Here is a 15,431-nt window from a genome sequence, read left to right on the forward strand (position 1 = left end):
TCAGAATGCTGAGAACATGGCGGTGGTTGGGTCAGAGAGGACCCTTGTCTCTTAGAGTCACTTCTAGCCTGTTAGTGCTTTTGCACAAATTAGTAAAAGGTCCTTTCCGCAGTCGCAGCTGCGAGGATACAGGATTTGTCCAGCTAAATAAAGCTGGGTTTAGCCTCACTTGCTCCCTTGGCTGGGTACTTTTGTGCCCAACGTGTACTGCTATCAGCAGAACCCTGGCTTTGTCTCAAGAAGATTGGTGTGTAGCCATAGCAGATGGTTTTCTCAGTACCTCCAGCACTTCTTTTTACTTTGAAAAAGAGACAAAAAAGTTTCTGGGTGACTGAATAGAGCAGGCTCCATTTCCAAATAAGGTTGCATATAACTATGAACAGAGAAACTGAGAAGGTGAATATTGCTAGTTTCTGCTCCTGTATGCTTTCTCCCATAGAAGCTGGTAGATTTATCTTGACAGGTTTCCATGAGTTTAATTCTGTTCCACAGGTCAGAGAATTTGTTATGTTCTGTGTTTTCTAGAAGGTAAAATGTCGATGAATTAGAGAAGAAACCTACTCCTGTGATGCTGAGGATTATTCTGTGGGCTCTGGACTGCTAAAATTTGTGGAGAGGTGCTAATAGGCTATGAGAAACTATTTGGGAGGATGATATATTGAATGGAAAAATATTACAAGAACAGAAGTGACCAGAGCTACACCATAGATGTGTATGGAGAAAACACTGCTCTTTTTGGACTGCACAAAATTATCGCATGACAAGGATGAAGAAACCTCTTGAATTTTCAGTATAGTCTGTCTTCTTTTTAACAGCAGCAAAGGTACATGTGGATAAGTGGTTCATGTATTTTCCATAAGTAAAGGTAATATTTGCATTGTTCAAAAGAGGAAATTATTAACCATTGGGAAATTTGAGAATACTGTGGGATCTAAGGAGTGTGTGTGTTAGGGGGAAAGTGAGTGTGTGTGCATCTGCGTGTGCACATGTGTACATGGTAATTAGGTGTCTTCTGCTTTAAAAAGATAATGGGAGATGTTTTGCTTTAAAGAGATAATGGGAGAATAAAGTTTCTTCATCTTTCTCTATCATAGCATAGGGATTTAGGGACAGAAAAATAACTGATAAGTGATCCTTTTTAACAACAACAACAAAAAAAAGCCTGAATCAGTAATCTAGCTTGCCAAATGAAGTCTGATGTGTAGAAAGATTTGTATTTTAGGGATGGGGCTGAGTGGGAGTGAAGGAAAAGATGTGAAGGGGGAAAAAGTAACCAACAGCAGGCTGCAGATAGTTAGGACAGAGCCAAGAAAGAAAGACAGAGCCAAGATCTGGAAGATTCATTCCATTCTAAAATAAGTATCTCTACTGCTTAGTTAAGTTGAGAGAATGGTTTATGTTAAAATTGACTGTATGTGGGATAGCTTACTATAAATACTCTCTTAAGATGACTGTACTACTCATTCAGTTATAATTAAGTTGGTCAAAATATATAGAGTTCTTTCTTTGAGTTCTAACTATTCAAATAGGTTGGTACTACATCTGTACAATTGTGATATAAAATTGCACTTGACTAGAAAGTGAGGTATCTTAAAAGTAGCCTGATTTTTTTTACTTACTTTTTTTTTGGCAAGGAACAGAAAAATCCCTGTAAAGAGTCATTCCTCTTTCCTTCAATTTCCATAATTGTATCGAACATGAAAAGCAGAGTGTATCTTCTTATACAGTACCCTCACAGATTAGATAAGAAAGGCCATAAGGTTAAATGTCTCTCATTTACATAACTCTAGTTGTGGACTTGGAACACAGCCATAAAACCTCAAGTGGGTTCCATCCCAAGCAAAACTGACTTTTTTTGTTTTCAGGTACAGGACAATAAGTTTGCAAATCAGACCTAATCTCCTGACTATAACTGACAGCAGATAGATCTGAAAAGACACCAATTGAACCAAACACAGATATACTTGACCAATGAGTTTTCATTTGAGAGAATAGCTGCATGTGGCAGTGATGGCTTCAGCAATATACATTATAAACTGTATCTTCCATACCACACAAAGCAGTGACATCCTTCTTTCTTGACTTCTCATGAAGGCCTGGTTCTGACTGAGTCTTTTGATGGTCAGCCTGCATTTCTATTTCCTGAATGCTGACTCACAGTCTCCTTGCTCCCAGCCCACCCAATGGGCATCCTTATAAATAGAAAGATGTGTTCACAAAAGAGGAAGTGGTAAGACCCAGGGAAAGCATTTTGCTGCTCTGGAGAGCTCTTTTTTCTCTGGGAAATTTCTGAAACATGCCAAACTATCAGAAACAATTCCCAGATCCCAGCTTAGGAAGAGTTTAGTATCTACTGGAAGGCAGCATAATGTAGTGATTAAAAATACTAAAGTCAGATTTTCTGGATTTGCATTTTAGCTCCTACAAGACTATAGAGCTTCAGACTAGTTAGCTAACTTCTCTCTGTGCCTCATTTTCCTCATTATAAAGTGGTGATAATAACAATACCCCTCTCATAGGGTTATTGTCAGAATTGAGTTAATATAAAGTGGTCAGAATAGTAAGCAGTCTAATTCTTTTAAAATACAGTGAGCATTGCCAGCAAGATACTATTAATATTTGAAGGGTATAGAGTGATACCTCAAATTATCTGCCCAGTAGAGTTTCCTAATGCTTTGCATTTTGTATTATAAATCACTCTATAAAATATAGAACAAAATTAAGACATATTTGTTACAGGGACAAGGGCCATAAATTGGAAAAAGACCAGTGTTATATTTAATTGTCTGTGATAAAGGGTATGGGTTGCAGGACTCTCTATAGCTCTCCTGATTAAGGGCTAGTTTTGTCTCAGAACTGAACTCAAGACTGAGTTTTCAAATGAGGACTAAAGTTGGTTGGTCAAGCTTTGGTGCTAGGTCTAGCTGCAGTGACATCCAACCAGGTTAGTTAACCCAAATGACATCATGACGGCAGTTAAAAAAAAAAAGACTAAAGAAGTATGATTTGGAAGAAATATTGGACTCGTTTATTTCCATAAGGGAAGTAAGGTGAGTGACTGGAGTTTTCATGAAAGCAACTTGGGCTCCATATGAGGAAATAGTTTTCAACCACAACTGTTTTAAAATAGAAAAGGCTGCCTTAGTAGGTAATAAGCTTTCACACTAAAAATGTTCCAGGAGAAACTGGCCTGCCACTAATCAGAAATGTACCCGTATGTTCCTCTGTAAAGTGAGGATAACCAGGGTTGTTATAAGGATTAAAGGAGATAATATGCATATGGCAGTTAGCATGGGGCTCGACACATTGTAAATATTGCGTGAATGGTAATTGCGGATACTGCCATAACCACCGTCATTGCTACTATCATTATTATTATTAATTAGAATTTTAAATTTAGCAAAGATACTGGACTATATAATCTCTCTAGTTTTTATGAAAATAGATGCTTAGCTTATGCTAACCATTTTAAGGTCTTCTTCCACTCAGGAAGTTTAAAATACTTAGAAATGGGAGACATTTTGTGTTGTAGAATGTGGTGTTATTCTTCATGTGTTTATTATGCTAGCTCCTTTGACTATTCTATTTATTATTCTCTACTTTATTTAGAATGGTTTCACCTGTGTGTAGTTCAGCTGTATTCTTTGTTAGTATAGTAATTATAGACTTTCTTCTGTTTATAAAGATGAAAAGGAGATGGGATAAAGAAACGAAAGAAGTTTCAAGTTTAAATACCAAGGTCTTTTGTTTCTCAGCTGGTGAACAGGTTAGATGAGAATTATTTTAGAGAAAAAAAATGGTACCTTGTTTATTTTCTCCTGAAGGATTCCTTTTGTTCTAAACTCACACTTTGAAAGTTGTAATACTTTTTTTTTGGTGATTGTGTCTTTTCTTGCAAAAAGAAATTGAGTTAGAAATAAAACAAAAATCAGCATATTTCCTTTCAAGGCGAAGGAGTAGAATTTGCAGAAGCAAGATTAGAACGAAAAATTTAAATGAGGTGCATGTTTAAATGAAGGAAAAAAGTGAAAACTATTATTTTTTTCTTTTGCTCTAAGTATATTCTCTGATATATACAGTATTTTATATCACTACAGAAACCTCTAATTGTTCTCATTCTATATTCATTGATGGTGAGGTAGGGTTCCACAGGACAAATGAAAGATTTCGGATTTATCATATCTATGAGGAAATAGGGGACAAGAAAAAGGAACACAGATAGTGAGGTTATAAAGGGTTCAAAATCATAAACGGTTTTGCTCTATAATCCCTACTCACTTAGCAGATGATAAATGGAAGCCCTGTTCGGGTTTGACTTCATTTTTATTTTTTCTGTCTGTGTGCAGTTTACTTAGATTCTCTTCTCCGTCAAGGATTTTTTTTTCACCCTTGCCTATAGGCCTACAGAGGCAATCAAGACTGAACAATAGGTGCCTTCTTATTTCAAGTGGGTAATTTGCATTTCTGAGGATCTCCTGACTGGATTAAACACATTTCCCAGAGGCTTCTGCAACTGGGGGAATGCTCCTTCTAGAAATTTACTTCATCTTTTGCAGGGTAGGGTGTTGCTCAGCTTTCACACTCCTGAGAAGCACAAAGCACCTGAATTTGCACAAAGTAATTGTTTCATTTCTGCTGTGATTCAGTTATTCATAAATTCAGAAGGGTTGAGTACATACTCTTTCCTAATTTTCATACTGTTTACTTGAGTGTTTTGCTTAAAATGAAGCAGGCAAGGTATGAAAGAGCAGGAAACTAGAATTTTGAAAACCTGTTCTTGAATTCTGATTTTAGGTCAACTGCTTTGCCATACTGAGCCTCAGTTTCCCCATTTGTAACTTGAGGGATTGCCACCCTTTAGAGCTCTGAGAGATGAAAACTCTATGCAATAGATAATACTGACGGACCCTTCTTTCCTTTCGGCAAAAACAAAGTACTTTGGGAGTAGGCTTTATAGTGGAAGTGGTATCTTAGTTGGTCTAGAATGGAAAGGAATTCAGTAATGAATAGTCTGTACTATAATATGAATAGGCCAAAGAGGAGAGATTGGAGCTCTGGACTATTTAGAGGAAGCAGGACTATACAGAAGAAGCAGCACTCAATATGGAGCCTCAGGGAGGTTGGAGAGATAAGAGGAAAAGCCGGAGAACAGAATCCTGGAGGCAAGGAGGAGGTCATGCCAGATGTCACTAAGGTGAAAATGAAGGTCGCTCAGTGGGTCCAACTCATTGTGGGCCTCATGGACTATATAGTCTATGGAATTCTCCAGGCCAGAATCCTGGAGTACATAGACTTTTCCTTCTCCAGGGCATCTTCCCAACCCAGGGATTGAACCCAGGTCTCCTGCATTGCAGGTGGATTCTTTACCAGTTGAGCCACAAGGGAAGCCCAGGAATACTGGAGTGGGTAGCCTATGCCTTCTCCAGAGGATCTTCCCAACCCAGGAATTGAAGCTTGAACTGGGGTCTCCTGAATTGCAGGTGTATCCTTTACCAACTGAGCTATGAGGGAAACCCCCAGATGTTACTAAGGATCCACTTAAGGCTCACGTCTATTAGAACATACAACAGCTGGAGACTTTTTTCATAAAGTTGGTTGCAATAGTGGGACAGAATATTGTGTTGGATTTAATAGTAAATGTGGAGACAAAGTATAGATTATTATTTACATAATAATAAAGAACTATAAAGAAGCTTGGTTATTTGGTTGGGAAAAGGAGAGATATAGGAATAGATATAGAAACGTAGGGTCAAAAGATATTTTCTTTTTAAAGGAGGAGAGATATTGATATATTTAAATATTAAGGGAGTAAAGACAATAGTGAAGGGATAGTAGATGCAGGCCAAGAAAGATGCCAGCCAAAGCCCTGCTTAAAATTCTCTGGTCTCTTGGGACTGACATATACAGTCCTTTGATTTCTGACTGTTCTTAACTTGCTGGCTTTAACTCTAATCATCCTCTGCATGGTCTTGAACTAACCAGTACAACTGAACGAAGTATGATACTTCCTTTATATCATTGCAGATGCTAGTCAAAATGACCTTCCTTTTTCTCCTTCTCCTCCTTCTTCTTTTTTGGCCTGGCTAATTTTCAGTTCAGTTCAGTTCAGTCACTCAGTCGTGTCCAGTTCTTTGCAACCCCATGGACTGCAGCACACTAGGCTTCCCTGTTCATTGCCGACTCCTGGAGCTTGATCAAACTCATGTCCATTGATGATGCCCTCCAACCATCTCATCCTCTGTTGTCCCCTTCTCCTCCTGCCTTCAATCTTTCTCAGCATCAGGGTCTTTTCTAATGAGTCAGTTCTTTACATCAAGTGGCCAAAGTATTGGAGTTTCAGCTTCAGCATCAGTCCTTCCAATGAATATTCAGGACTGATTTCTTTTAGGATTGACTGGTTGGATCTCCTTCCTCTCTTGGGTACTCTCAAGAGTCTTCTCCAACACCACAGTTCAAAAATATCAATTCTTCAGTATTCAGCTTTCTTTATTGTCCAACTCTCACATCCATACATGACTACTGCAAAGCTTTGACTATATACACTTTATCAGCAAAGTAATGTCTCTGCTTTTTAATAGCTGTCTAGGTTGGTTGGTCATAGCTTTTCTTCCAAGGAGCAAGCATCTTTTAATTTCATGGCTGCAGTCACCATCTGCAGTGATTGTGGAGCCCAAGAAAATAAAGTCTGTCACTTTCCATTGTTTCCCCATCTATTTGCCATGAAATGATGAGACTGGATGCTATGATCTTAGTTTTTTGAATGTTGAGTTTTAAGCCAAAATTTTCACTCTCCTCTTTCACTTTCATAAAGAGGCTCTTTAGTTCTTCACTTTCTGCCATAAGGGTGGTGTCATCTGCATATCTGAGGTTATTGATATTTCTCCTGGCAATCTTGATTCTGGACTAATTTTCACTTATCCTTAAAGCTTTGTTCAGATGATCCCTTTCTCTGGGAAATATTTCCTGTCATCTTTGTCCTCCACCTTCACCTTAGCCAGGGTTAGTCACTTCAATTGGAATTCCTTTAAAATTCTTTGTAGACTTTTATGTTATTGGCAGGCTGCCTAAGTCACTTCAGTCGTGTCCAACTCTGTGCGACCCCATAGATGGCAGCCCACCAGGCTCCCCCACCCCTGGGATTCTCCAGGCAAGAACACTGGAGTGGGTTGCCATTTCTTTCTTCAATGCATGAAAGTGAAAAGTGAAAGGCAAGTTGCTCAGTCGTGTCCAACTCATCATGTAATATTAAGTTTTTTAAATTTGTCTGCTTCCTGTAGATGGCCATGAATTTCTGAAGGTCAGACAGCACTACTTGAGAAGTAAGTGCTCAATAAGTGTTTATTAAACAAGCCAAGGAGGACAATACTTGAGAATCACGGTGTCAAAATGAACTCTGCTGTGTTTCAAAGATTGTTGATTAAATGTCTCTTTGTTCCCCAATTCTACTCTAAAATGATTGCAGCTTTCTTGATTGTGAGAAAGAACTACTAGTAAGGCAGATAGTTAGTAGTCATGTTGCCACCTGTTCTAAGGCCAGGACAGACTCCATTAATCAATAACTATACTTGCTCACACAGCTTGAATGTTGCCTCTTTACATGGTAATGGATCAGTGTTGACACTTGTGGAAAAACCTATTTGCTGTTTTGCAGTCTCTTGTTTTTCTTAAACCTTTTCTTTGTTCTTGTTATTCAGTTGTTAAGTCACGTCCTGCTCTTTATGATGCTATGGACTATAGCATACCAGGCTCCTCCCCTCCACTGTCTGCCAGAGTCTGCTCAAATTCATGTTCATTAAGTTGGTGATACCATCTAACCACCTCATCCTTTGACATCCCCTTCTCATTTGCCTTCAGTCTTTCCCAGCAGCATGGTCTTTTCCAGTGAGTCAGCTCTTCACATCAGGTTGCCAAGGTATTGGAGCTTCACCTTCAGCATCAGTCCTTCCAATGAATATTCAGGACTGATTTCCTTTAGAGTCGACTGGTTTGATCTCCTTGCATTTCAAGGGACTCTCAAGAGTATTCTCCAGCACCACAATAGGAAATTATCAGTTCTTTGGTGCTCAGCCCTCTCTGCAGTCCAGCTCTCACATCCATACATGACTACTGGAAAATCTATAACTTTGACAGTATGAACCTTTGTGGGCAAAGTGATGTCTCTGCTCTTTTTTTATTATTATTATGCTTTCTAGGTTTGTCACAGTTTTCCTTCCAAGGAGCAAGCGTCTTAATTTCATGGCTGTAGTCACCATCCACAGTGATTTTGGAGCCCAAGATAATAAGATCTGTCACTGCTTCCACTTTTTCCTCTTCTTTTTGCCATGAAATGACAGGACCAGATACCATTTGATCAGAGTCATTTATTGTTGAGTTTTAAGCCAGCTTTTTCATTCTCCTCTTTCACCTTCATCAAGAGGCTCTTTAGTTCTGCCTCACTTTCTGCCATTAGAGTGGTGTCATCTGCATATCTGAGGTTGTTGATATTTCTCTTTGGAATCTTGATTCCAGTTTGTGATTCATCCATCCTAGCATTTCATATGATGTACTCTGCATATAAGTTAAATAAGCAGAGTGACAATATACAACCTCATCATACTCCTTTCCCAATTTGGAATGAGTCAGTTGTTCCATGTCCAGTTCTAACTGTTGCTTCTTGACCTGTGTACAGGTTTCTCAGGAGACAGGTAAAGTGGTCTGGTTGTATGGTCTTCTAAAGAATTTTTCACATTCTGCTGTGATCCACACAGTCTAATGCTTTAGTGTAGTCAATGAAGCAGAAGTAGATGTTTTTTTTTTTTTTTTTCTGGAATTCTCTTGCTTTCTCCACGATCCACCGAATGTTTGGCAGTTTGGTCTCTGCCAGATTCCTCTGCCTGGGTTTAAAACCCAGCTTGTGCATCTGGAAGTTCTTGGTTCATGTACTGCTGAGGCCCAACTTGAAGGATTTTAAGCATAACCTTGCTAACATGTGAAATGAGCACTATTGTATGGTAGTTCTTTGGTGTTGCCCTTCTTTGGGATTGGAATGAAAACTGACCTTTTACAATCCTGTGGCCACTGCTGAGTTTTCTAAATTTGCTGGCATATTGAGTGCAGCACTTTCACAGCATCATCTTTCAGGATTTGCAACCCCATGGACTGTAGCCTGCCAGACACCTCTATCAGTGGGGATTCTTCAGGCAAGAATACTGGAGTGGGTTACCATGCTCTCCTCATAAAGAACCTAATCAATCTGATTTTGGTATTGACACCTGGTGATGTCCATGTATGGAGTCGTCTCTTGAGTGTTTGCTGTGACTGGTGTTTTCTTTTGACAAAGATCTGTTAGCCTTTGCCCTGCTTCTTTTGTACACCAAGGCCCAAAGTTGCCTATTTTCCCAGGTATCTCTTGATTTCCTACTTTTGCATTCCAATGCCCCACGATGAAAAGGACATCTTTTTTTGGTGTTAGTTCTAGAAGGTCTTGTAGGTCTTCAAAGAACTGGTCAGCTCAGCTTCTTTGGCATCAGTGGTGGGGCACAGACTTGGATGTTGAATGGTTTATTGTGAAAATGAACTGAGATTATTATGTTATTTTAAAAAATTTACCCAAGTTCTGCATTTTGGACTCTTTTGTTGACCATGAGGGCCACTCCATTTCTTCTAAGGGATTCTTGCCCACAGTAATAGATATAATGGTCATCTGAATAAGTTCACCCATTCCCATCCATTTTAATTCACTGATTCCTAAGATGTCAACATACATTCTTAATATTTCCTGCTTGACCACATCAAACTCACCTTGATTCATGGACCTAACATTCCAGGTTCCTATGTAATGTTTTCTTTACAGTATCAGACTTTACTTTCACCACCAGACACATCCATCACTGAACATAATTTATGCTTTGGCCAAGATGCTTCATTCTTTCTGGAGCTATTAGTAATTGCCTTCCAGCATTCCCAGTAGCATATTGGACACTTTCTGAGCTGGGGGCTCATCTTCTGGTGTCATAGCTTTTTGTCTCTTCATACTGTCCATGGGGTTCCTTCAGGCTCACCCTGAAGCAAGAATAATGGAGCGGGTTGCCATTTCTGTTTCCAGTGGACCATGTTTTGTCAGAATGCTTCACAGTTCTGGTAAGACCTTTCCTAGAAATGTAATATAAAATCTCCCACTGCTCTAAAATTATGTTCCCCTTCTCCAGGAATCTATCTGGCCAGGGCATGTATATGTGACCTTCTGGCAATAAAGCTCAGATGGATTTTCATTTTCCTTAGTAATTTATTATAGGAATTATACTCCTATAAATAAACAGTGAGTGTTAAGCCCACTTTTTAGATGAAGGAACTGGGAATCGTTAACATTTAAAAAATTATAGTAGGGAGAGTGTTGAGGGGAGAAAGGTGATATCTATCTATATGGAAAGATTCCATCATATTTACATAGGAAAAAATATGAAAAAGTGAGGAATTCACCATGATCTTTATATGTTTCTTAATCCCCTTTTCTTCATTCCTTACTCCACACCCTATAATGTAGTTTAACAAAAATTTGCTGAATAAGGATGGCATCACCAATGCAATGGACATGAACTTGGGCAGACTTCAGAAGACAGTGAGGGGCAGGGAGGCCTGGCATACTGCAGTAAGTGGGGTCAAAAAGGGTCAGACATGACTGAGTGACTGAACAACGAATAACTTGTACTAAGTATGCTAAATATGTTCTAGGAATAGGAGATAAAAAAATGTATAGGACAAATCAACTGTCAGGGAGTTTACAGTCTTATTAGGGAAGGTGTTAAGAAGTAAAACAGGGATATATAGGATGCGGGTGGGGGCTTCCCTGGTGGCTCAGCTGGTAAAGAATCCTCCTCCAATGTGGGAGACCTGAGTTCGATCCCTGGGTTGGAAATATCCCCTGGAGAAGGGAATGGCTACCCACTTCAGTATTCTGGCCTGGAGAATTCCATGGACTGTATAGTCCAAGGGGTCACAAAGAGTTGGACACAACTGAATGACTTTCACTTCACTTCATTTCAGTGGAAAACATGCTAATATGACTTGGTCTGTATTGTTCCATTTATCCAGCCATTGTTGTTAGATCATTTACTAACCTTTTAATTTTAATGATCAAAGTCACAGAATTTTTCTTAATCTTGAATCTTGTTTCTATAAGGATATTTCCTTGAATCATGGAAATTGTATGTGGATAAGAGAGTCTTATGCTCCTATGGATAAAACCATTAAGGAGTATTACATTATAAACATGGTGTATACTTTTTTTCTGGATCAGAAAGTCAGAATTTAGTAAGATGAAGAAAAAAAAAAAACAAAAAACCTCAGTAAGACTTAAGAATTAATCAATTTAGAACATATTACTAATTTTTTTTTAATGACTGTCCAGACTTTGTTGAGTCTGTAGAATTAGTTTGGTATAAGTGGCAAAAGACAAACATTATTTAGAAAATTAAACACAAAAAAGACATATTCCCCCCCTTGTTTACTCGACTCAAATTGCAGCACAAGCATTAAAGAAAGCCTTGCCAAACTTACTGTTTCTCCAGGGAACATTGAATTAGCACCCATGTGAATATTATAAAAATAAGGAACAGAATGTTCACAGTAAACCTTAGAAAGATTCTGAGGCAGATAAGGCCAAATGTTTAATTTTCATTTTTTAATGTAATGCTGTTACAACTTACTTGCAATGTTCCTCCCTGCATGGCGGCCCCATAATTATTTCATCATGCAGCAGGAAATCCTGGTAGGTCATATATAAACAGCCTGAGGCAGGAACCTCTTCATCTGATAGAGTATGACATCTGACATCTGTGCAGCCGGCTGCTTGCCTGCCACAATTAACCAGGAAGCTTGGGCATTAACTAATGCAAAGGCCACTGGGAGCTTGGGATAATGTGGAGTAGCAAAGGTCTTTCCTAATCCAATAAATTCCTATGAAGATGAAAAAGTGACAGGAAATAGGTGACAGTTTTCTCTGGAACGGAACCTTTGTGGTCTTTTTCCTGATTGTTTTCCAAAAAGCAGCAAGCCATCTTTCTTGTCTCCCCTCCCATTCTACTTCTCATGTATGCATAATTTCCCTTGACTTTGAATGAGACTTAAGTGCACTTAGAGGCTGCTGAATTTTGCTCTTGGTATTGTTTATGCTCAAGTGGGGGTGGGAATCCCTTTCTGGGTTTCACAAACTAAAGGAAACCCAGAATGGAACCTCTGTGTAAAATGTGTTGAGGGATTGAGCCAGCACCTGCTTTACAAGCTAATTGTTTCTACCAGCCATTTATTGTTTGTTATTCTGTTTGGAGGCAAATGGTAAGAACCGTAGATGATTTGCATTGCCAGGAGTTTAACTGGCTTGCCTCCTTTAAAATAATATACATATATATACATTATATATGCATGCATATATAATTTTTATATTTTATTTCCGTGTTTTTATTAAACAAATACTTACTGAGTACCTCCTATGTGTGAGACACTATGCTTGACCCAGGGCTAAATAAGATCATTTCTAATTAGAACTGAAGATCATCTCTGCCCATGAACTTGGTCTAATGAAGGAGACTACCACATACAACAACATACATACAGCAACTAATATGCAATTGTGGTTACTGGCTTATAATATGAACTAAGAATTGATAAAGGAGGAAACAGATTCCTTAAAAAGAGAACAATCAGAAAAGATAGCATGGAGGAAGTGATAGTTTTTCTGCATCTTGAGTGCTGTTTTCTAGGTTTTCAAAGTGAGAAGGAGTGTTATAGAGTGAGTAATGAACACAAAGTCACTGAGATATTGAAGATCCAGGGATCTTTGAGAGAATTAAGGGAGGGTTAATATGGTGTGCACGTAGGATGTGTGGAGGGGTGAGGAAGAAGATCAGGCTAGAAAGATAGGCCTGGTAGCTTGGGAGCCATGCTACCTTGGGAGCCATGCTACCTTGGGAGCCATGCTAAGGAGTGACTCTGCAGGCAGTAACTAGCTTGATTTTCTTTTAAAATTAAAGGAAAATTATTGCTGGAATGATGTTTTTGGAATCTTGTTCTGGCAGAAGTGTGAGATAGATCAGTGAGGGAAAACATTTGAGTCAGGAAGCCAATGAGAAAGCTATTTCAGTAGGGACTCTCCACACTTCATTTGTTGATTCCTTCAACAAGTAAATGCATAAGAAGATTAAAAAAAGATACCTTTGAGTTTTCATGTCTTGGTATTTTACTGGTATGGCTTCATAATTAATTTATCTGCCCTCTCTTTATCTTTACTCCCCTACCCCATTTCCAATGTTCTTTTTTCCATTTCTGAGCCATCTGAAACCAGAAATTACTGAAATCATACCCCTTTGAGGTTAAAGCTCTTGGCCAACATTCCAATCATTTCAACACTATCCAAGTTGAACTCTTTGAAGTCAGTGCCTTGCTAGTAATGATATAGCAGATATTTGTCCAAAATAATCACTAGTTGGTTTATAAGAGAGAAAGAAGCCTAACAGGCAAGTGTTGGAAAATACATATGGTCAATTACAAACTGACTTGAAAAGTAGGCTGCAAGAATCTGATAAGGAGAAATCTGTGGGATTCAGAACATACTGTATTAATTATTATTATTCATTCTATATTGCCACAAGTGTGCAAAATGTTATATAAGTGGTTGACAGTGCTGGAGAAAGAATAATAGCCCAGGCCTGGAGTGCTTATAATTTATGTAAACACATCCTTTTATTTTGTTTTTCTAAGCCATATTTATGAATTGTTATTCGACTTATTTTGCTCATATTTATATTTCATCTCTGGTTCTCATATAAACTAAAAAATAAGTTGTGTTAAGAATCACACATGTTTTTACAAAATGATGGTTCTCATCCATAGTACTGGAACCACCACATTGGGAATTCTGAGTACAAAGCAACTCCGTGGTTGGGGTTCCATGTGTTTATGAAATGAGAAAAGGAGAGTATATTTAAGGCTCTCTGGAGATGAATGGGACTAGAAGACTGTAGTATTATTAGGAGCTTTTCTTAATAGAATATTAAAGATCTTTGCCTTTGAAAATGTTTTTACTACTAGGAAAACAGAGGAAGTCATGTAGAGAAGGTTAGTATCAACATTTATTATTATCCTAAATTTCTTGCTAGTTCTGCCTCCCGATCATACTTAGTTTATCAGGTTCATTGGTCTCCACCAATATAAATTCATGCCATCTTATTGCTCTATTTTACCTTGTTGAGGAAATTCCTTAAGCTGACTTAGTTCAGAAGCAGACAATGATTTATACAGCCTCGAGTTTTTGTTGGATAGCCATAAGTGACTTACGGACAGGCAAATTCAGTAATGATATGAATGTGATAGTAGGGAGACATCTATTTTACTGCAGCTATGCATATTACTTATTTTACTATTTAAAAATATTTGAAAGATACAATGTAAACATTGATGCAATTTGTATTAGCCTCTGAAAAGCTTTTCCTTAAAGTCAAAAATAAAACTTATGACAAGTTTGGAACTTCTAATTTGAAGGTCCTATGAAATAAGATTTATAAAATTTATCTATCTTCTGATATGAAATAACCCCCATCGATAAAAAAGAAATTAATAAACCAATAAAACGACTATTTTAATTTACTAAAATTAATTGAGTCCTCATTGTGTGAACACTATACTTAGGCACTATTGATACCCTGGTGAATAAAACAGATCTGTTCCTTGGTGGGGCGGTCCTAAGATGGCAGAGGAATAGGGCAGGGAGACCACCTTCTCCCCCACAAATTCATCAAAAGAACATTTGTACACTGAGTAAATTCCACAAAACAAATTCTGAATGCTGGCAGAGGACATCAGGCACCCAGAAAAGCAGCCCATTGTCTTTGAAAGATGTTTTATCATCAGTGCTGTATAGATGGAGAAGTCTTGAGGCTACTGTAAAAATAAGACTGAAAACCAGAAGCAGGAGGCTTAAGTCCAAATCTTTAACACCAGAGAACTCCTGACTCCAGGGAACATTAATCAACAGGAGCTCATCAAACGCCTCTATACCTACACTGAAACCAAGCACCACCCAAGGGCCAACAAGTTCCAGAGCAAGACATACCACGCAAATTCTCCAGCAACACAGGAACATAGCCCTGAGCTTCAATATGCAGGCTGCCCAAAGTCACATCAAACCCACTGACATCTCGTAACTCATTGCTGCTGCTGCTAAGTCATTTCAATCATGTCCGACTTTGTGTGACCCCATAGATGGCAGCCCAACAGGCTCCCCCATCCCTGGGATTCTCCAGGCAAGAACACTGGAGTGGGTTGCCATTTCCTTCTTCAATGCATGAAAGTGAAAAGGGAAAGGGAAGTCACTCAGTCATATCCAACTCTTAGCGACCCCATGGACTGCAGCCTAACAGGCTCCTCCATCCATGGGATTTTTCAAGCAAGAGTACTGG

This window comes from Bos javanicus, chromosome 3 (assembly GCF_032452875.1).
Source record: "Bos javanicus breed banteng chromosome 3, ARS-OSU_banteng_1.0, whole genome shotgun sequence".
Classification (NCBI taxonomy): Eukaryota; Metazoa; Chordata; class Mammalia; order Artiodactyla; family Bovidae; genus Bos; species Bos javanicus.